This window comes from Aegilops tauschii, chromosome 1, assembly GCF_002575655.3.
Source record: "Aegilops tauschii subsp. strangulata cultivar AL8/78 chromosome 1, Aet v6.0, whole genome shotgun sequence".
Lineage (NCBI taxonomy): Eukaryota > Viridiplantae > Streptophyta > Magnoliopsida > Poales > Poaceae > Aegilops > Aegilops tauschii.
Window position 1 is genome coordinate 50,622,379 of NC_053035.3, and position 21,212 is coordinate 50,643,590.

A 21,212-nucleotide genomic window follows, 5' to 3' on the forward strand; every position below is an offset into this window, starting at 1 on the left:
AATGTGTGAACATGTTTTGAACATTTAGAAAAAGTTCCGAACATATGTTTTTGAACCACAAACATTATTTTGAATTTGTGAACATTTCACTAAAACAAAAATGTTTTATAAATCTGGAATATTTTTTAAAATACAACTTACTTTGAAAATTTTGATTTTTTATTGTGATTCACAAACATTTTTAAAAATGGGAACATTTTTAATTTTGAACACATTTTGGAATGGGAACAAAAATAATTAAAGTTTTGAACAGTTTACAAGATAGGAACAAAAAATTATATTCTAACTTTTTGTCTAAATATGGAAAAAGTGAAATTTTGGACGATTTTTTTTAAGATTTTAATTTCAGAGAAAAGGAAAAATAATGTAAAATTGGTAGGAAAAAGAATCATGAAAGAAAAAGAGAAAGGAATAGGAAAAAATAGAAACAGAAGACATAGAAAAAAATGGGCCGGCCCAGTCTTCGGCGTCCTGTGCGAAGCTTCAACTATTAGACGTTGCATGCGGCAAATAGGCTTTCACAGCTGTCTGGGCAGATAAATATTTGGGCTGGCTTCGCCGGGCCACAGCGCGTGTGGCCCATGTACGGAAATTATTTTATCTTTTCTAGCAGACAGATGCATAAAAATTTAGTACCACCTCGGATAGAAAAAAACTTTACGTTGGTGAACGGATGAAAAAATCGGAGAAACGCACCTTGCTTTATTAGTAGGTGTATATATATATATATATATATATATATATATATATATATATATATATATATATATATATATATATATATATATATATATATATATATATATATATATATATATATATATGACAAATGTTTCTTACAAGCAGTGGTAGTTACCACCACTTGCGTTTTCTATGTTGTATGTAATATCTGTCAAAATCGAGAGTATTTACGTGTAGTATGTAGTATATATCAATGATTAGGTAGTATATATACTAATTTTTAGATAGTATGTATCATATTTTGAGTATGCTCTTTTTTACGTATAAATATGTATGAATTTCATAAATATAACAAAAACTATGGACTCATATGCAATTTTTTCATGCAATTTGCTTTAAAATATCTTAGATATAGTTTATGAACATATTTAAAATAATAAAATAGTATATATAGTATCATATGGTAGTATATAAGATATGTAGGGTAACTAACACTGGGTGGTAGGATGGATATTATATATATATATACACACACACACACACAAGTAGTGGTAGTTACCACTACTTGCGTTTTGTATGTTGTATGTAGTATCTGTCGAAACCGAGAGTGCGTACGTGTAGTATATACTATATAAAAATGATTAGGTAGTATATATACAAATTTCTAGGTAGTATGTATCATATTTTGAGTATGCTTTTTTTTACGTACAAATATGTACGTATTTCATAAATATAACAAAATCTATAGACTCATATGCAATTTTTTCATGTAACTTGCTTTGAAGTATCTTAGATATAGTATATGAACATATTTAAAATAATAAAATAATATATATAGTACCACTTGGTAGTATATGAGATATGTGGGGTAACTACCATCGGGTGGTAGGATGGATTTTCTCTATATATATAGTGATGCTATTCATCACCCAGGGTGTAGAATAAGTTATTTTTCACCCGAGGTAATTTTACGATCACTTCATAATTAAATGACATTTGGAATTCAAATAGTTACATTCCTATTGATTCACTACGTAAAATTTGGTTTAAAAAATAAAAATATAGATCATAAGACAAGAAAATTTGGAGTTTATGTATATTTTACACTATGTTTTCACGTTTGTAATTTTACATAACATAAAATATTTTTTACGGCGACTATATATTTTCTTACGGTCTCTTTTTACGTCAAAAATAAGATAAAACATACTGAACGTAAAATTACAGCGCATTGCTGGTAAAATAGAGGGGGTGAAGAATAACTATTCCTTACCCAGGGTGACGAATAGTCAATCCCATATATATATATATATATATATATATATATATATATATATATATATATATATATATATATATATATATATATATATATATATATATATATATATATATATAGGTAAATTGTTTGGGGCACCTAGGTGCCTGGGCACCTTGATTGTTTTGGAAACCGTCCTATATTTAATTTGTTTTCTAACTATTCTTCATGCAAGACTTTCCCTGCTTATGTTTTATTTGTTTTTTTTCTAATTATTAGGCATGCAAGACTTGCCATACAATAAATAATTACCCACCATGCCATCCATATAAGTAAGGAAAAAATCCATAAAAAATGATTAGGATCGCTGTACCGGGCCTCTCAGCCCACGCTGCCTCCTACACCCCGCGCGACACGGACACTCCTCCTAAAAAAAAAACTATACAAATCGGAACAGAGCTGCCTCGATCGATAGAATCAGATCGGTCGTGGAATTCAGGGGGCTTCAATCTAACCACGCCGCTGGATCGAGGGAGAGGGGGTTGACGGGGAGAGTGGAGTCAGGCTGCGGCGGCGGTTCGAGAGCAGGGTTTCTCCGTTTTTCGTCTCCTCAGAAAGAGAACACAGCCTGTTGGAGGTCGGACACCGCCGCCACCCCCTCGATCTCCGGCCACCGGAGCCGCTGCCCTCCTCCGGCCGGTGGAACGCAACAGTCTTTGCCCCGGACTCCTCCCCTTACCCGTTGCCCAACCGCGGACGATCCCCCGTCTCCGGTTTCTCTGAAATTGAGGTCGGACACAGCAAGCAGGGGCGATTCCTCAACGACGCCGACACGATGGGCTTCTGGGTGTCTGTCGCGGAGGTTGCCGACGACACGGAGCTCCGCCGAGGGCAGATGCCATACATGGCCATTCCTTTCTGGTTTACTGCCTACCTCTCCCCCTGCTCCCTGTCCCCTCCGTGCTCTAGGCGAGATCCAGCACCGCCGTCTACCTTCTACGCGTGTTGCGCCGCCGGCGTCCGCCGTGAGCGCGAGCAACGTCCCCCCCTGCGCCACCCTTTCCAGTGCCGTCCTTCAGGTCTGGCGTATCCATGCCTTTAAGGTCCTGCTCTGCCCCGAGCCGGTGACCTTCAAGCGGCACGGGAGCAACGCCGAGAGTGATCTGCAGCCGCGGTCCTCTCTTCTCCTGCCTACGAGTGCCCAAAGGAGGTCGTCATCGCCGTGTATTGAGCAGGCACTGGACGGAGAGCTATTGAACAACTCTCTGAACTACTAACGCCTTGGAGAGCAGCGATAGCTGCAGTAGGATATCTGAATCCGCCACGCCCCTGTCTGGTAAGTCCTTCTGGTCGACGTCTCACTGCCGTGTACAAAACGTGAGGTTTAATCTTCATTAGCCCATCCAGCCGTCCGTCATTTCGCAGCTAACGTCCGGATGCTCACGGTTGATTGGCTTGGTGATTACTTCGAATGCCAACTGAACTCATGGTGATTACTAGCTAGCTTCAAGTTCAAGAATAATCTTACGGATGGATAACCCCCTGAATAGTATAAATATCGCCATATTATTTTACAAGAAAACTAAAGAAGTATGAGCGTGTGAAACTAACCAAATCTCAAGTCACATCAGTACAATTAGTCCTGTAATTCACATATTTTTTTCTTGGATTAAATATTGCAAATTTTTAAATATGAGTAAATGATGTATGGCTGAAGATACAAGAAAGTTTATCGACTCTTTTTTTTTGGGTACAAACGTTTTCTCAGATTGGTGCGCAATTCTTAACAATGCTGCAAGCAAAAAGATTGGAATGTAAATGACAGACGTTATCTCCTTTTCAACATGAATGCTTTATGGTGGAATAAGCGAACTAAATTAAAGTAAAATCTAACATATTTCGAATGGTTTGAAACAAAATTAAAAGGAGACATGTTGCTATCCTGTATTGTGACCATGTATAGGTTTATTCTAGAGCCGTAGCAACACACGGGCATATTTCCTAGTATTTGCTAAACAATTTCAGGTTATTGCAAAAAAGAAATTGAGGATCCCCAAATCCAAATTGCAGATCCCCATTTGGCCAGGTCTTTACCTAAAGAAGCAACATCAACAGAGGAAGCATTCAGTGACTGGCTAATTACCTCCAGGAGCAGCATCAGTAAACTCTTTTTGTAAATTTCTGTAAATAAAATCAACCAACATACATAACAGAAAATATAGGAATGAACACACCGGAAATGCTCTTTGGAGGCCGAGCTACCTGGTGGCCGCTATCACATCCGTTTGTCTTTACTGGGATCAGCCGCAGGCAGGTATTCCTCTCCTGTATTTCAGGTACGAGTCATTTACCAGCTACTGTATTCTCAATTAATGAACAGTGGTATCCCATAGAGACGAGTATGTCCAGCAGCGCTGGCACAAGTGCCATCACCACTCTGTTCCATGCTCGGACCTAGAAAGCAGAACAAGGGATCAGGAGGCCGCATGCATCGACCTTAACCACTCTTTCAAGTGGTGAATAATCAAACGACAAAGTTTTAAAGACACATGAATTCAAACGCAGAGTGATAAACGCAATTACATAGGCGATTACTAGGACAAGTCACCCACCAGCATATCGTGCACAAGATATGAAACAGGGCTAACCATTCCTGCTCTAAAATCTACTAGTGTCATTTCACACTAGGCGGTCAAACTATCCTGGCTTTTTTGGCAGGCTTGTTCGTGACTTCTTCGTCTTCAGAGCATGCACCATCAGTTGCCGCAGCGCCGTCAAATATCGTCTAACATGTGCTCTGATTCATAACTTGCTGCATGGCTCGGTAGGATTAACGCCAACAAGGGGTCGAAGTGGCCGCAACCCTCTTCAAGATCAAGACCCACAGCGACGCAATGCTGCGTGCAGATCAGAACAAATATTCAGATAATCAACCGATAAAGGAATTCAGAAAATATCCAATATGGCAGATTTTGTGAACGGGACCTCCTTCACTGACACCAAAAAAACTGTCCACGATGCTGTAAACTTTGCATGTGCTTACATTGTTTGTTCTTTTACCATGTCCCCGATGTACCTATCTATGTGTCGATGCGACTTTCAATGTAACTTCTCCATACAGTTAACAGAGAGTTCATGATCATTTCTGACATATGCTCACACCCGTACGAGCCGTTATCATCCGATCTCAGTAGCCGCATCATAGCAGTGCAGCCACACCGCCTTGATCTGCTATTGGACTGCAGTGGTTTACCCTGCAAATGATCTCAAACCAGACCGCATAAGCACATTGAAATGCAGGCAAATAAAAATAATAATCTTGGGGCACAAGGACTCAATAACCAGTTTAGCTCTGACTTACCGTGCATGCATGCAATTTATACGATGGACATTGAGTCGGCTCTTTGCATACCGGACACCAAAGTCAGTCTCCCAAAGAGTAAAAGTTGTAAAACTCATATACTTCTTCGACGGAAGCGAGCTAGCTGGATTAACAACAGTACCTGCCTTGTTATCAGCATAAGCACATATCGAAGCCTCAAGCACAGGAGGCACTCTGCTGGGATTGTTCTCCCTCTCATCTGCATCCTAACTGATCCTAATTCTGCAAGGACACCAATTAATTGTTGAATCACACATGGGATCCTGAACCAGAAAAATGAAGATATATGATGCTTTGCATGTCATAATCACCTGTCAATTTCACATGAAGACTCGTTTACTCCATTATGTGCTACCATTATACAGAGTCACAAAATAAAAGATTAGATCACAAGTAAACTTCCTTCGTGTCCAGCAGGAGCCCTGTGATTTTTAGATGACCACCCCCTCTGCATCTCATCTTCTTTGGCCGCTCATATTTTCAGGGGACATTGAATTGGCCACCACTTCGCTACCACAGATGTATGAATCGATAATCTCCTCTGTCATGATTGTCTCTTCTGGGTGCCGTCCTCCTCCGTTCTCTCCGGCCTCCATTCTTCCACTGTTGCATGGGAAGAAATCTAATCTCCATTGCCTGTGCGAGCCCCATAAATAGAAGCAACAGCCAATTCCACTGCAACCACTTCCCCCTTTAAGATAGACCCTGCATCGAGACGAACACCGAGTTAGATCTAATTTTTAGGAGACGACTCAGATTTAAAAAACCTACCAGAACAAAGACCCCGCACACGCCCAATCGATTCCCAATACCAGAACATAACAAAAATTGCAAGATATGTCAGAAGATTACCCCGAATCGTCATCTTCGAAGAAGAACTCCATCCCGTCCATGGGGACCCGTCCCATGTCCAGTGCGCCGGGAGGAAGGCGATGACCGGTCTAACGAGGTAATTTTTTTTTTTTTGAGACAAGTCTAACGAGGTAAATGCAAATCGATCTGTAACATTAGCCCAGGAGGCACATCATGTCCCCGCATCACGCACCCATGGGGAGGCCCATGTACAAAGATAGCACCCCAGCCCATGGCACCGATGTATTCCAACTCGTATAAGGACTGAAAAAGTGAGCAGCACCCATCACAACGTAACAACCTTCGTCCCAGATAACGGGAGTCAGGTAGCTCGGCCTCTGAAACGCCCCACTCAGAACACACACGCTACCTTGTTTTTAAACAAACATATTCATACAATGGGGTCACTGAAGCATCCTGTATTTTTTTAACCAGTGAACTCATCACATACATCTTCTTTTACGAATTTAGTCTTCTGCTGTCAAGTACAAACATAATCCATATATGTGGGAGGGCATGTGTTGCTTGTCAGTCAAATGTAGTCTACTGTCGGCAACAGCTATGTTGGCTACAGTAAACTGACGAATTGACAAACAGACGAGACCCATCAGATGCTTCAAAAGTACCTGCGGCAAATTAGGTCTAGGCGATAGCTGATGGTCTTCCTCCCAAGTCGGCGGAGGCGACCGCAGATGGCCTTGCGGCGAAGTCGACGGAGATGACGGCTGCAAAGTCAACAGATACGGTATATTACAGAGATGTCAAAACCAATTAATTCCACTCCACTGAATACACCTCCTAATCCTATTATGCTAGGTGCAGCAAGCATATCTATTCACATGTATGCAATTAAGCTAACTGATAAGTAAAGAAAGAGCAGAATATATGAAACTTCAAGAATTACTCTAGCATCATGCCCAAGGATTACTGTAACCAAGTTGAAGCCACCATGTTCAGGTATATGTAGTCAGCAACATGAAATTTCTTGGTTCAATCCTTGGCTAGTAATAATAATTTTGCAGAAAAAATAAACTGAAATAGGGGCTTGTATCATATCATCCAAACTGAAATAGTGAGCAATCGGAAGTAGCACCAATTTTCAGAAAAAATAAACTGAAACAGGGGTAGATCCGAGGGGGGCAAATCAGTTACATTCATTATACATCAGTGCAAACAAAGGAATATCGATTGAATTCATGCAGCAGCGACATGCATGACCTTTGGTAAAATCTAAATTTATCAAATCAATCATGTATTTTTGTGTAACATCTTCTTTTGGAATAAAAAATTATGAACCATTAAATATGATAATTCGAACTTAGTCTTACCAATCCACAATGTCTTTTTTTAAATCTCCACTGATGATTGTAATAACAACACAAAAGAATTCAGTCGACACAAAAAAGTTCAGTCACACATCAAATCTTGGGGCATGCATAGCCTGTTGCATTTGGGAGATGGGCTGCAGGGAGCCCTTTGTTTCAGTGATCTATTCCAGATCCTTTCAGTGGTAAGATGGTAAGTTTATTCAGTACGTGGATTTTGTCTCAACCATCATTTATTTCAGTGTCTGTCTCTATATACTGCATTTCTGTTTGGCTGTGTGCTCTGTTTCTAGAGCGGAGCAATAGCTACTTCACTGCACTTTTCTTTGTGTAGCAGCAGAAGCAGATTAACATATTCCACTTCTGTACAAAGGGCAGTAGCAACAGGTTAACATTATAATCTATTTTGTTTGATGTGTCAACAGATTAACATTATAATCCTAACTACACCCATCCACCTTGTATTAGTCTCAGAATATGGCCAGCATGCCTCCTCTCTCTTTAAGAACTAGTCACTTAACTCTGAATCACTTAGCAGTATACATTATTATTCCCTGTTCTTAGCGCAATCACTTGAAGAAAGCAACATGCTTCACGACTATATAAATGCCCGTGTGTGGTCTGGCCAATCTAGTATGTACACAAATGATCTATCCGGCTAAGCACATTCAGATTCCAACCATGCAAGGTATGAATCCATTGATTCTAAGCATCATGTAATTCCATCTGTTAACCACCAAATACTAACCAATGGGAACCCATGGAATTTAGAAAGAAGATCAAACCTGAGGAAATATTGAGCGGTCCTTCTTGCATCGTGGCATTGGGCTAGAGTACCACTGCCATGGCGCCATCCCACATCACAGCTTCACCAAGGCAAGGAGCCGGCTTGAATCAACTTTGTCATTGCCTCTGGATCACTGTTTCCCTTCAGGACTGGCATGCAGAAGCTGGGGAGGCCTCGATAGCAATCTTGCAGTCAGATTTGTACCCTTCCGGAGGAGGATACATGGATGTGTTGCGGCTGTGAATGTGCCCATGGTCTCGACCGGTGTAGCGCCAGGGAAGTGGCCGACGTCAAGGTGCAGGAGGAAGAGCCAGTGCGGGAAGGGTTGCCGTCTTGCGCGGGTCAAGGCGCTCGAGGATTCCACGAAGGAGGTTGTCGGGGAGTGCTTCTTCCATTTCTTGGAACTCCTCATCGTCCCTGGAACACCTCCGCTGTACGCGATGTCCTCGTCCCCGTTCGCCTGCGCGCTCGGCTCCAACGGCGGCTGGCGAGGTGGCTGCGGGGCTCAGCCGCTTAGGGGGCATGGCGAGGCGTCTAGGACGGCTAGCTAGCTCATAGAGATCGGGGATTTGGTCTCCGGCAGCGGCTGGCAAGCTCGCCAGGGCCATGAAGGCGGCCAGCCCCATCAGCACAAGATCCACGACGGCTCGAGATGGTGGTGATGGAAATATGCTATAGTGTTGGAGATCGTTGCAGAAATTAAATTTTTTCTACGCATCACCAAGAACAATCTATGGAGTCTTCTAGCAACGAGAGGGAAAAGAGTGCATCTACATACCCTTATAGATCGCGAGCGGAAGCGTTCAAGTGAACGGGGTTGATGGAGTCGTACTCGTCGTGATCCAAATCACCGATGACCGAGCGCCGAACGGACGGCACCTCCGCGTTCAACACACGTACGGTTGGGAAGACGTCTCCTCCTTCTTGATCCAGCAAAGGGGAGGGAGAGGTTGATGGAGATCCAGCAGCACGACGGCGTGGTGGTGGAAACAGTGGGGATCTCGGCAGGGCTTCGCCAAGCTCAGCGAGAGGGAGAGGTGTCACGGGAGGGAGAGGGAGGCGCCAGGGGCTTGGGTGCGGCTGCCCTCCCTCCCCCCTCTTTACATAGGGCCCCTGGGGGGGCGCCGGCCCTAGGAGATCCAATCTCCAGGGGGGGCGGCCAAGGGGGTGGCTTGCCCCCCAAGCCAAGTGGGGCGCCCCCCACCCCTAGGGTTTCCAAACCTAGGCGCAGGGGGAGGCCCAAGGGAGGCGCACCAGCCCACCAGGGGCTGGTTCCCCTCCCACTTCAGCCCATGGGGCCCTCCGGGATAGGTGGCCCCACCCGGTGGACCCCCCGGGACCCTTCCGGTGGTCCCGGTACAATACCGGTGACCCCCGAAACTTTCCCGGTGGCCGAAACTGGACTTCCTATATACAATTCTTCACCTCCGGACCATTCCGGAACTCCTCGTGACGTCCGGGATCTCATCCGGGACTCCGAACGACTTTCAGATTTCCGCATACTAATATCTCTACAACCCTAGTGTCACCGAACCTTAAGTGTGTAGACCCTACGGGTTCGGGAGACATGCAGACATGACCGAGACGACTCTCCGGTCAATAACCAACAGCGAGATCTGGATACCCATGTTGGCTCCCACATGTTCCACGATGATCTCATCGGATGAACCACGATGTCGAGGATTCAATCAATCCCGTATACAATTCCCTTTGTCAATCGGTATGTTACTTGCCCGAGATTCGATCATCAGTATCCCAATACCTTGTTCAATCTCGTTACCGGCAAGTCACTTTACTCGTACCGTGATGCATGATCCCGTGACCAAACACTTGGTCACATTGAGCTCATTAGGATGATGCATTACCGAGTGGGCCCAGAGATACCTCTCCGCCATACGGAGTGACAAATCCCAGTCTCGATTCGTGCCAACCCAACAGACACTTTCGGAGATACCCGTAGTGCACCTTTATAGCCACCCAGTTACGTTGTGACGTTTGGCACACCCAAAGCACTCCTATGGTATCCGGGAGTTGCACAATATCAATGGTCTAAGGAAATGATACTTGACATTTGGAAAAGCTCTAGCAAACGAACTACACGATCTTGTGCTATGCTTAGGATTGGGTCTTGTCCATCACATCATTCTCCTAATGATGTGATCCCGTTATCAATGACATCCAATGTCCATAGTCAGGAAACCATGACTATCTGTTGATCAATGAGCTAGTCAACTAGAGGCTCACTAGGGACATGTTGTGCTCTATGTATTCACACATGTATTACGATTTCCGGATAACACAATTATAGCATGAACAATAGACAATTATCATGAACAAGGAAATATAATAATAACCATTTTATTATTGCCTCTAGGGCATATTTCCAACAGTCTCCCACTTGCACTAGAGTCAATAATCTAGTTACATTGTGATGAATCGAACACCCATAGAGTTCTGGTGTTGATCATGTTTTGCTCTAGGGAGAGGTTTAGTCAACGGATCTGCTACATTCAGGTCCGTATGTACTTTACAAATATCTATGTCTCCATTTTGAACATTTTCACGAATGGAGTTGAAGCGACGCTTGATATGCCTGGTCTTCCTGTGAATCCTGGGCTCCTTGGCAAGGGCAATAGCTCCAGTGTTGTCACAGAAGAGAGTCATCGGGCCCGACGCATTGGGAATAACTCCTAGGTCGGTAATGAACTCCTTCACCCAGATTGCTTCTTGTGCTGCCTCTGAGGCCGCCATGTATTCCGCTTCACATGTAGATCCGCCACAACACTTTGCTTGCAACTGCACCAGCTTACTGCCCCACCATTCAAAATATACACGTATCCGGTTTGTGACTTAGAGTCATCCAGATCTGTGTCGAAGCTAGCATCGACGTAACCCTTTACGACGAGCTCTTCGTCACCTCCATAAACGAGAAACATATCCTTAGTCCTCTTCAGGTACTTTAGGATATTCTTGACCGCTGTCCAGTGTTCCATGCCGGGATTACTTTGGTACCTTCCTACCAAAATTACGGCAAGGTTTACATCAGGTCTGGTACACAACATGGCATACATAATAGACCCTATGGCCGAGGCATAGGGGACGACACTCATCTTTCCTATATCTTCTGTCGTGGTCGGGCATTGAGCCGTGCTCAATTGCACACCTTGCAATACAGGCAAGAACCCCTTCTTGGACTGATCCATATTGAACTTCTTCAATATCTTGTCAAGGTACGTACTTTGTGAAAGACCAATGAGGCGTCTTGATCTATCTCTATAGATCTTGATGCCTAATATATAAGCAGCTTCTCCAAGGTCCTTCATTGAAAAACACTTGTTCAAGTAGGCCTTTATGCTTCCCAAGAATTCTATATGATTTCCCATCAACAGTATGTCATCCACATATAATATGAGAAATGCTACAGAGCTCCCACTCACTTTCTTGTAAACACAGGCTTCTCCATAAGTCTGTGTAAACCCAAACGCTTTGATCATCTCATCAAATCGAATGTTCCAACTCCGAGATGCTTGCACCAGCCCATAGATGGAGCGCTGGAGCTTGCATATCTTGTTAGCATTCTTAGGATCGACAAAACCTTCCGGCTGCATCATATACAATTCTTCCTTAAGAAAGCCGTTAAGGAATGCCGTTTGACGTCCATTTGCCATATCTCATAATCATAGTATGCGGCAATTGCTAACATGATTCGGATGGACTTCAGCTTCGCTACGGGTGAGAAAGTCTCATCATAGTCAACCCCTTGAACTTGTCGATAACCCTTAGCGACAAGTCGAGCCTTATAGATGGTCACATTACCATCCGCGTCTGTCTTCTTCTTAAAGATCCATTTATTTTCTATGGCTCGCCGATCATCGGGCAAGTCAGTCAAAGTCCATACTTCGTTTTCATGCATGGATCCTATCTCGGATTTCATGGCTTCTAGCCATTTGTCGGAATCTGGGCCCGCCATTGCTTCTTCATAGTTTGAAGGTTCACCGTTGTCTAACAACATGATTTCCAGGACAGGGTTGCCATACCACTCTGGTGTGGAACGTGTCCTCGTGGACCTACGAAGTTCAGTAGTAACTTGATCCGAAGTACCTTGATCATCATCATTAGCTTCCTCTCTAGTCAGTGCAGGCACCACAGGAACATCTTCCTGAGCTGCGCTACTTTCCGGTTCAAGAAGTAGTACTTCATCAAGTTCCACTTTCCTCCCACTTACTTCTTTCGAGAGAAACTCTTTCTCCAGAAAGGACCCGTTCTTGGCAACAAAGATCTTGCCTTTGGATCTGAGGTAGAAGGTATACCCAATGGTTTCCTTAGGGTAACCTATGAAGACGCATTTTTCCGACTTGGGTTCGAGCTTTTCAGGTTGAAGTTTCTTGACATAAGCATCGCATCCCCAAACTTTTAGAGACGACAGCTTAGGTTTCTTCCCAAACCATAATTCATATGGTGTCGTCTCAACGGATTTCGACGGAGCCCTATTTAAAGTGAATGCGGCAGTCTCTAAAGCATAGCCCCAAAATGAGAGCGGTAGATCGGTAAGAGACATCATAGATCGCACCATATCCAATAGAGTGCGATTACGACGTTCGGACACACCATTTCGCTGAGGTGTTCCAGGCGGCGTGAGTTGTGAAACTATTCCACATTTCCTTAAGTGTGTGCCAAATTCGTGACTCAAATATTCCCCTCCGCGATCTGATCGTAAGAACTTTATTTTCCTGTCACGTTGATTCTCAACCTCACTCTGAAATTCCTTGAACTTTTCAAAGGTCTCAGACTTGTGTTTCATTAGGTAGACATACCCATATCTACTCAAGTCATCAGTGAGAGTGAGAACATAACGATAGCCACCGTGAGCCTCAACACTTATTGGACCGCACACATCAGTATGTATGATTTCCAATAAGTTGGTTGCTCGCTCCATTGTTCCGGAGAACGGAGTCTTGGTCATCTTACCCATGAGGCATGGTTCGCACGTGACAAATGATTCGTAATCAAGAGACTCCAAAAGTCCATCTGCATGGAGCTTCTTCATGCGTTTGACACCAATGTGACCAAGACGGCAGTGCCACAAGTATGTGGGACTATCATTATCAACCTTACATCTTTTGGTATTCACACTATGAATATGTGTAACACTACGTTCGAGATTTATTAAGAATAAACCATTAACCAGCGGGGCATGACCATAAAACATATCTCTCATATAAATAGAACAACCATTATTCTCGGATTTAAATGAGTAGCCATCTCGAATTAAACGAGATCCTGATACAATGTTCATGCTCAAAGCTGGCACTAAATAACAATTATTGAGGTTTAAAACTAACCCCGTAGGTAAATGTAGAGGTAGCGTGCCGACGGCTATCACATCGACCTTGGAACCATTCCCGATGCGCATCGTCACCTCGTCCTTTGCCAGTCTCCGTTTATTCCGCAGCTCCTGCTTTGAGTTACAAATATGAGCAACCGCACCGGTATCAAATACCCAGGAGCTACTACGAGTGCTGGTAAGGTACACATCAATAACATGTATATCACATATACCTTTGGTGTTGCCGGCCTTCTTGTCCGCCAAGTACTTGGGGCAGTTCCGCTTCCAGTGACCACTTCCCTTGCAATAAAAGCACTCAGTCTCAGGCTTGGGTCCATTCTTTAGCTTCTTCCCGGCAACTGGCTTACCGGGCACGGCAACTCCCTTGCCGTCCTTCTTGAAGTTCTTCTTACCCTTGCCTTTCTTGAACTTAGTGGTTTTATTCACCATCAACACTTGATGTTCCTTTTTGATCTCCACCTCCGCTGATTTCAGCATTGAATATACCTCAGGAATGGTCTTTTCCATCCCCTGCATATTGAAGTTCATCACAAAGCTCTTGTAGCTCGGTGGAAGCGACTGAAGGATTCTGTCAATGACCGCGTCATCCGGGAGATTAACTCCCAGCTGAGTCAAGCGGTTGTGTAACCCAGACATTTTGAGTATGTGCTCACTGACAGAACTATTTTCCTCCATCTTACAACTGAAGAACTTGTTGGAGACTTCATATCTCTCGACCCGGGCATGAGCTTGGAAAACCATTTTCAGCTCTTCGAACATCTCATATGCTCCGTGTTGCTCAAAACGCTTTTGGAGCCCCGGTTCTAAGCTGTAAAGCATGCCGCACTAAACGAGGGAGTAATCATCAGCACGCTGCTGCCAAGCGTTCATAACGTCTTGGTTCTCTAGGATGGGTGCGTCACCTAGCGGTGCTTCTAGGACATAATCTTTCTTGGCAGCTATGAGGATGATCCTCAGGTTCTGGACCCAGTCCGTATAGTTGCTGCCATCATCTTTCAGCTTGGTTTTCTCTAGGAACGCGTTGAAGTTGAGGGCAACATTAGCGTGGGCCATTTGATCTACAAGACATATTGTAAAGATTTTAGACTAAGTTCATGATAATTAAGTTCATCTAATCAAATTATTCAAAGAACTCCCACTCAGATAGACATCCCTCTAGTCATCTAAGTGAAACATGATCCGAGTCAACTAGGCCGTGTCCGATCATCACGTGAGACGGACTAGTCAACATCGGTGAACATCTTCATGTTGATCGTATCTTCTATACGACTCATGCTCGACCTTTCGGTCTTCCGTGTTCCGAGGCCATGTCTGTACATGCTAGGCTCGTCAAGTCAACCTAAGTGTATTGCGTGTGCAAATCTGGCTTACACCCGTTGTATTCGAACGTTAGAATCTATCACACCCGATCATCACGTGGTGCTTCGAAACAACGAACCTTCGCAACGGTGCACAGTTAGGGGGAGCACTTTCTTGAAATTATTGCGAGGGATCATCTTATTTAAGCTACCGTCGTTCTAAGCAAATAAGATGTAAAACATGATAAACATCACATGCAATCAAATAGTGACATGATATGGCCAGTATCATATTGCTCCTTTGATCTCCATCTTCGGGGCACCATGATCATCTTCGTCACCGGCATGACACCATGATCTCCATCATCGTGTCTTCATGAAGTTGTCACGCCAACGATTACTTCTACTTCTATGGCTAACGTGTTTAGCAATAAAGTAAAGTAATTTACATGGCGTTATTCAATGACACGCAGGTCATACAAAAAATAAAGACAACTCCTATGGCTCCTGCCGGTTGTCATACTCATCGACATGCAAGTCGTGATTCCTATTACAAGAACATGATCAATCTCATACATCACATATATTTCATTCATCACATCCTTTTGGCCATATCACATCACAAGGCATATGCTGCAAAAACAAGTTAGACGTCCTCTAATTGTTGTTGCATGTTTTTACGTGGCTTCTATAGGTTTCTAGCAAGAACGTTTCTTACCTACGTAAAACCACAACGTGATATGCCAACTTCTATTTACCCTTCATAAGGACCCTTTTCATCGAATCCGATTCGACTAAAGTGGGAGAGACAGACACCCGCTAGCCACCTTATGCAACTAGTGCATGTCAGTCGGTGGAACCTGTCTCACGTAAGCGTACGTGTAAGGTCGGTCCAGGCCGCTTCATCCCACGATGCCGCCGAAACAAGATAAGACTAGTACTGGTAAGAAAATTGACAACATCTACGCCCACAACAAGTTTGTGTTCTACTCGTGCATAGAAATTACGCATAGACCTAGCTCATGATGCCACTGTTGGAGATCGTTGCAGAAATTAAAAAATTTCTACGCATCACCAAGAACAATCTATGGAGTCTTCTAGCAACGAGAGAGAAAAGAGTGCATCTACATACCCTTGTAGATCGCGAGCGGAAGCGTTCAAGTGAACGGGGTTGATGGAGTCGTACTCGTCGTGATCCAAATCACCGATGACCGAGCGCCGAACGGACGGCACCTCCGCGTTCAACACACGTACGGTTGGGAAGACGTCTCCCCCTTCTTGATCCAACAAGGGGGAGGGAGAGGTTGATGGAGATCCAGCAGCACGACGGCGTGGTGGTGGAAACAGCGGGGATCTCGGCAGGGCTTCGCCAAGCTCAGCGAGAGGGAGAGGTGTCACGGGAGGGAGAGGGAGGCGCCAGGGGCTTGGGTGCGGCTGCCCTCCCTCCCCCCTCTTTATATTGGGCCCCTGGGGGGGCGCCGGCCCTAGGAGATCCAATCTCCAAGTGGGGGCGGCGGCCAAGGGGGTGGCTTGCCCCCCAAGCCAAGTGGGGCGCCCCCACCCCTAGGGTTTCCAAACCTAGGCGCAGGGGGAGGCCCAAGGGAGGCGCACCAGCCCACCAGGGGCTGGTTCCCCTCCCACTTCAGCCCATGGGGCCCTCCGGGATAGGTGGCCCCACCCGGTGGACCCCCCGGGACCCTTCCGGTGGTCCCGGTACAATACCGGTGACCCCCAAAACTTTCCCGATGGCCGAAACTGGACTTCCTATATACAATTCTTCACCTCCGGACCATTCCGGAACTCCTCGTGACGTCCGGGATCTCATCCGAGACTCCGAACGACTTTCGGATTTCCGCATACTAATATCTCTACAACCCTAGCGTCACCGAACCTTAAGTGTGTAGACCCTACGGGTTCGGGAGACATGCAGACATGACCGAGACGACTCTCCGGTCAATAACCAACAGCGGGATCTGGATACCCATGTTGGCTCCCACATGTTCCACGATGATCTCATCGGATGAACCACGATGTCGAGGATTCAATCAATCCCGTGTACAATTCCCTTTGTCAATCGGTATGTTACTTGCCCGAGATTCGATCGTCGGTATCCCAATACCTTGTTCAATCTTGTTACCGGCAAGTCACTTTACTCGTACCATAATGCATGATCCCGTGACCAAACACTTGGTCACATTGAGCTCATTATGATGATGCATTACCGAGTGGGCCCAGAGATACCTCTCCGTCATACGGAGTGACAAATCCCAGTCTCGATTCGTGCCAACCCAACAGACACTTTCGGAGATACCCGTAGTGCACCTTTATAGCCACCCAGTTACGTTGTGACGTTTGGCACACCCAAAGCACTCCTATGGTATACGGGAGTTGCACAATCTCATGGTCTAAGGAAATGATACTTGACATTTGGAAAAGCTCTAGCAAACGAACTACACGATCTTGTGCTATGCTTAGGATTGGGTCTTGTCCATCACATCATTCTCCTAATGATGTGATCCCTTTATCAATGACATCCAATGTCCATAGTCAGGAAACCATGACTATCTGTTGATCAACGAGCTAGTCAACTAGAGGCTCACTAGGGACATGTTGTGGTCTATGTATTCACACATGTATTACGATTTCCAGATAACACAATTATAGCATGAACAATAGACAATTATCATGAACAAGGAAATATAATAATAACCATTTTATTATTGCCTCTAGGGCATATTTCCAACATATAGAGGCAATAATAAAATGGTTATTATTATATTTCCTTAATCATAATAAAGGTTTATTATTCATGCTAAAATTGTATTGACTGGAAACTTAAATATATGTGTGGATACATAAATAAATATCGTGTCCCTAGTGAGCCTTTACTAGACTAGCTCGTTGATCAAAGATGGTTAAGGTTTCCTAACCATAGACATGAGTTGTCGTTTGATAACGGGATCACATCATTAGGAGAATGATGTGATGGACAAGACCCAACCGTTAGCATAGCATATGATCGTTTAGTTTATTGCCAGTGCTTTCTTAATGTCAAATACATGTTCCTTCAACCATGAGATGATCATGCAACTCCCGGATACCGGAGGAATACCTTGTGTGCTATCAAACATCACAATGTAACTAGGTGATCATAAAGATGCTCTACAGGTATCTCCAAAGGTGTCTGTTGAGTTGGTGTGAATCGAGATTGGGATTTGTCACTCCGTGTATCGGAGAGGTATCTCTGGGCCCTCTCGGTAATACACTTCACAAGAAGCTTGCAAGCAAAGTGACTAAGGAGTTAGTTGCAAGATGATGTATTACGGAATGAGCAAAGAGACTTGACGGTAACGAGATTGAACTAGGTATAGAGATACTGACGATCGAATCTCGGGCAAGTAACATACCGACAGACAAAAGGAACTACGTATGTTGTCATAAAGGTTCAGCCGATAAAAGATCTTTGTGGAATATGCAGGAATCAATATGGGCATCCAGGTACCGTTATTGGTTATTGACCAGAGGGGTGTCTCGGTCATGACTACATAATTCCCAAACCTGTAGGGTCGCACGCTTAACGTTCGTTGAAGCTAGAGTAGTATTGGGATATTTGATGAGTGGTAACAAAATGTTGTCCGGAGTCCCGGATGAGATCCCGGACGTCACGAGGAGTCTCGGAATGGTCTAGAGGTAAAGATTTATATATGGGAAGTCATATTTTGGGTTCCGGAAAAAGGTGCATTTTTCGGTATTGTACCGGGAAGCTTCCAGAAGGTTCCGGAGGATTCCGGAGGGGTCCAGAAGTCCACAAGTGGGTTCACCACGACCCAAGGGCTAGAATGGGCTGCGGGGAGGCGCATTGGCCTTATTGGGCTAGGCGCACCAGGTCCTTAAAAGCCCATGTGGCTAGGGAAGGCAAAAAAAGGAAGGACTCCTAGTAGGAATAGGATTGGACTTGGAGTCCAAGTCCTCTCCCCTTAGCTGCGCCCTAGGGCTTGGAGGGGCTGTTTCCCACGCCCCTCCACCTATATATAGAGGGGAGGGGGCGCCCCAAGAGGACACACCAGGCCCATGGCGCCCCTCACTCTCCCGTTACTCAGTAGTTCCACCGCCTCGTCTCGGCGACGCTTAGCGAAGCGTTGTCGGTTCTCCACCACCACTATCACCACCACGCCATCGTGTTGGTTGTGATCCTATCTGCTTCTCCTCTCCCGCTTGCTGGATCAATAAGGAGGAGACGTCATCGAGCCACACGTGTGCTAAACTCGGAGGTGCCGTCCGTTCGGCACTAGATCGGTTGGATCGTGATCGGATCGCGAAGAGTACGACTACATCAACCGCGTGATAAACGCTTCCGCCTAGCGATCTACAAGGGTACGTAGATGCTCTTCCCCTCTCGTAGCTATGCATCTCCATGGATAGATCTTGCGTGTGCATAGAAATTTTTTGTTTTCCATGCAACATTCCCCTACAGTGGCATCATGAGCCAGGTCTATGCATAGATGATATGCACGAGTAGAACACAAAGGAGTTGTGGGAGGTGATGTTCATACTGCTTACCACCAACATCTTATTTTGATTCGGCGGCATTGTGGGATGAAGCGGCCCGGACCAACCTTACACGAACACATACATGAGACCGGTTCCACCGACTGACATGCAACTTGTTTTGCATAAAGGTGGTTGGCGGGTGTCTGTTTCTCCTACTTTAGTTGAATCAAATTTGACTATGGCCGGTCCTTGAGGAAGGTTAAAACAACAAACTTGATAATCACCGTTGTAGTTTTGCGTAGGTAAGAACGGTTCTTGCTAGTTGCCCGTAGCAGCCACGTAAAACTTGCAACAACAAAGTAGAGGACGTCTAACTTGTATTTGCAGGGTATGTTGTGATGTGATATGGTCAGGATGTGATGTGATATATGTTGTTGTATGACATGATCATACTTTGTAATATCGACAACCGGCAGGAGCCTTAGGGTTGTCTTTTAATTATTGTAAGACCTGCTTGTCAATCATTAAGCGCCATGTAATTGATTTATTTTATCGCTATGCGTTAGCAATAGTTGTAGTAGTAATAGTTGGCGAGACGACCCTGACGCAACGATGGAGATCAAGGTATCGAGCCGGTGACAATGGAGATCATGCCGATGCTTTGGAGATGGAGATCAAAAGCACAAGATGGTGATGGTCATATCATGTCACATATTTTGATTGCATGTGAAGTTTATCCTTTATGCATCTTATTTTGCTTAGAAGGATAGCCCAATAGGTTGAACAATAAATTAAAAAAAAGTAAACAAATTCAAACAATCCTTGATTGTTTTTGCAAAAAAATATTAATGTTTTTCTACACGCATGCAAATTTTTGCGATGGAGTCACATTTGTGGAGGTGTGGACAAAAAAATCGATGCCCCAAAATGCTCATGTACTATATTTGCTCGAAAACATGTAGAAAATTTGCACGCATGAAGGAAAAAATCAATTTCTTGCCGAAAATCGATGCTCCAAAAATCGATACTCCAAAATGCTCATGAAAATTTGCATGCATGTAGAAAAAGCATCAATTTCTGGCCGATTTTTTTGTTTTTTGTTTTTTAACTATATTTTTGGATTTTAGTATATACAAATAGAAACGTCGGCAAAAAAAGATATGTGGGCTCAACCAGTAAAAGACATGAAAGTAAGAAGGGCCAATTGATAAGCCCAGAGGCAAAATGAAAAAACTGTCTCACATGAGCCAACAATTACATACCTAAGCTTTTATGTGGGAAAGACGAGTCGTGCCCTAAGGCTTCGCCCCTGGGTTCAATCTAATTTTTTCTATGGTCCATTAATGTACGTATCCAATGTCTTACGTACTGTGATATATAGGCGGTGCATATTTACAAAGTGTGATGCAATATTGTAGCCATTTGCTGTTAATGTTGTAGCCTGTAGATAAAAAACGACCCTAAATATGATCTAACTTATGAAAAAAGTGTCATGCTACTTTATAAAAAAACATCTCTCTAATTTTATAAATATACAGATGACTGATTGAAAAATAGTTGTATGAACTATAAAAGTAAAAATATACCATGCTAAAAATTTAAGAATACCATCATCTAAACAAAAAGTGCCATATGAACATAAAAGAAAAAAGTGCCATATCTTAATAAACCAAAAAAACGCCATCTCTTGATAAAAATGTCATCTCCGAATAATAAAAATTCCATCTCTTAATATAAAAATGACATCTCTTAAATAGTAAAAAAATGCCATCTCTTAATATAATAATAAAA

General features: G+C 44.0%; 1 long non-coding RNA gene across 4 annotated transcripts; it reads right to left on the minus strand.

Annotated features, from left to right (window-relative positions):
• Window positions 1-2,125: 2,125 nt before the first annotated feature.
• LOC109776089 (uncharacterized) lies at window positions 2,126-6,661 on the minus strand. Of its 4 annotated transcripts, none has more exons than XR_005766897.3 (5): window positions 6,174-6,661; window positions 5,633-6,026; window positions 5,301-5,543; window positions 4,552-5,193; window positions 2,126-4,393 (listed from the first exon to the last, which is right to left on the minus strand). It is a non-coding gene; the product is annotated as an uncharacterized lncRNA (long non-coding RNA). The 4 variants fall into 4 exon arrangements; XR_006668978.2 differs by lacking the exon at window positions 2,126-4,393 and having other exon boundaries at window positions 4,464-4,836; window positions 4,925-5,193; window positions 6,174-6,471; XR_006668979.2 differs by lacking the exon at window positions 2,126-4,393 and having other exon boundaries at window positions 4,464-4,836; window positions 4,983-5,193; window positions 6,174-6,468.
• Between the last annotated feature and the right edge of the window lie 14,551 nt (window positions 6,662-21,212).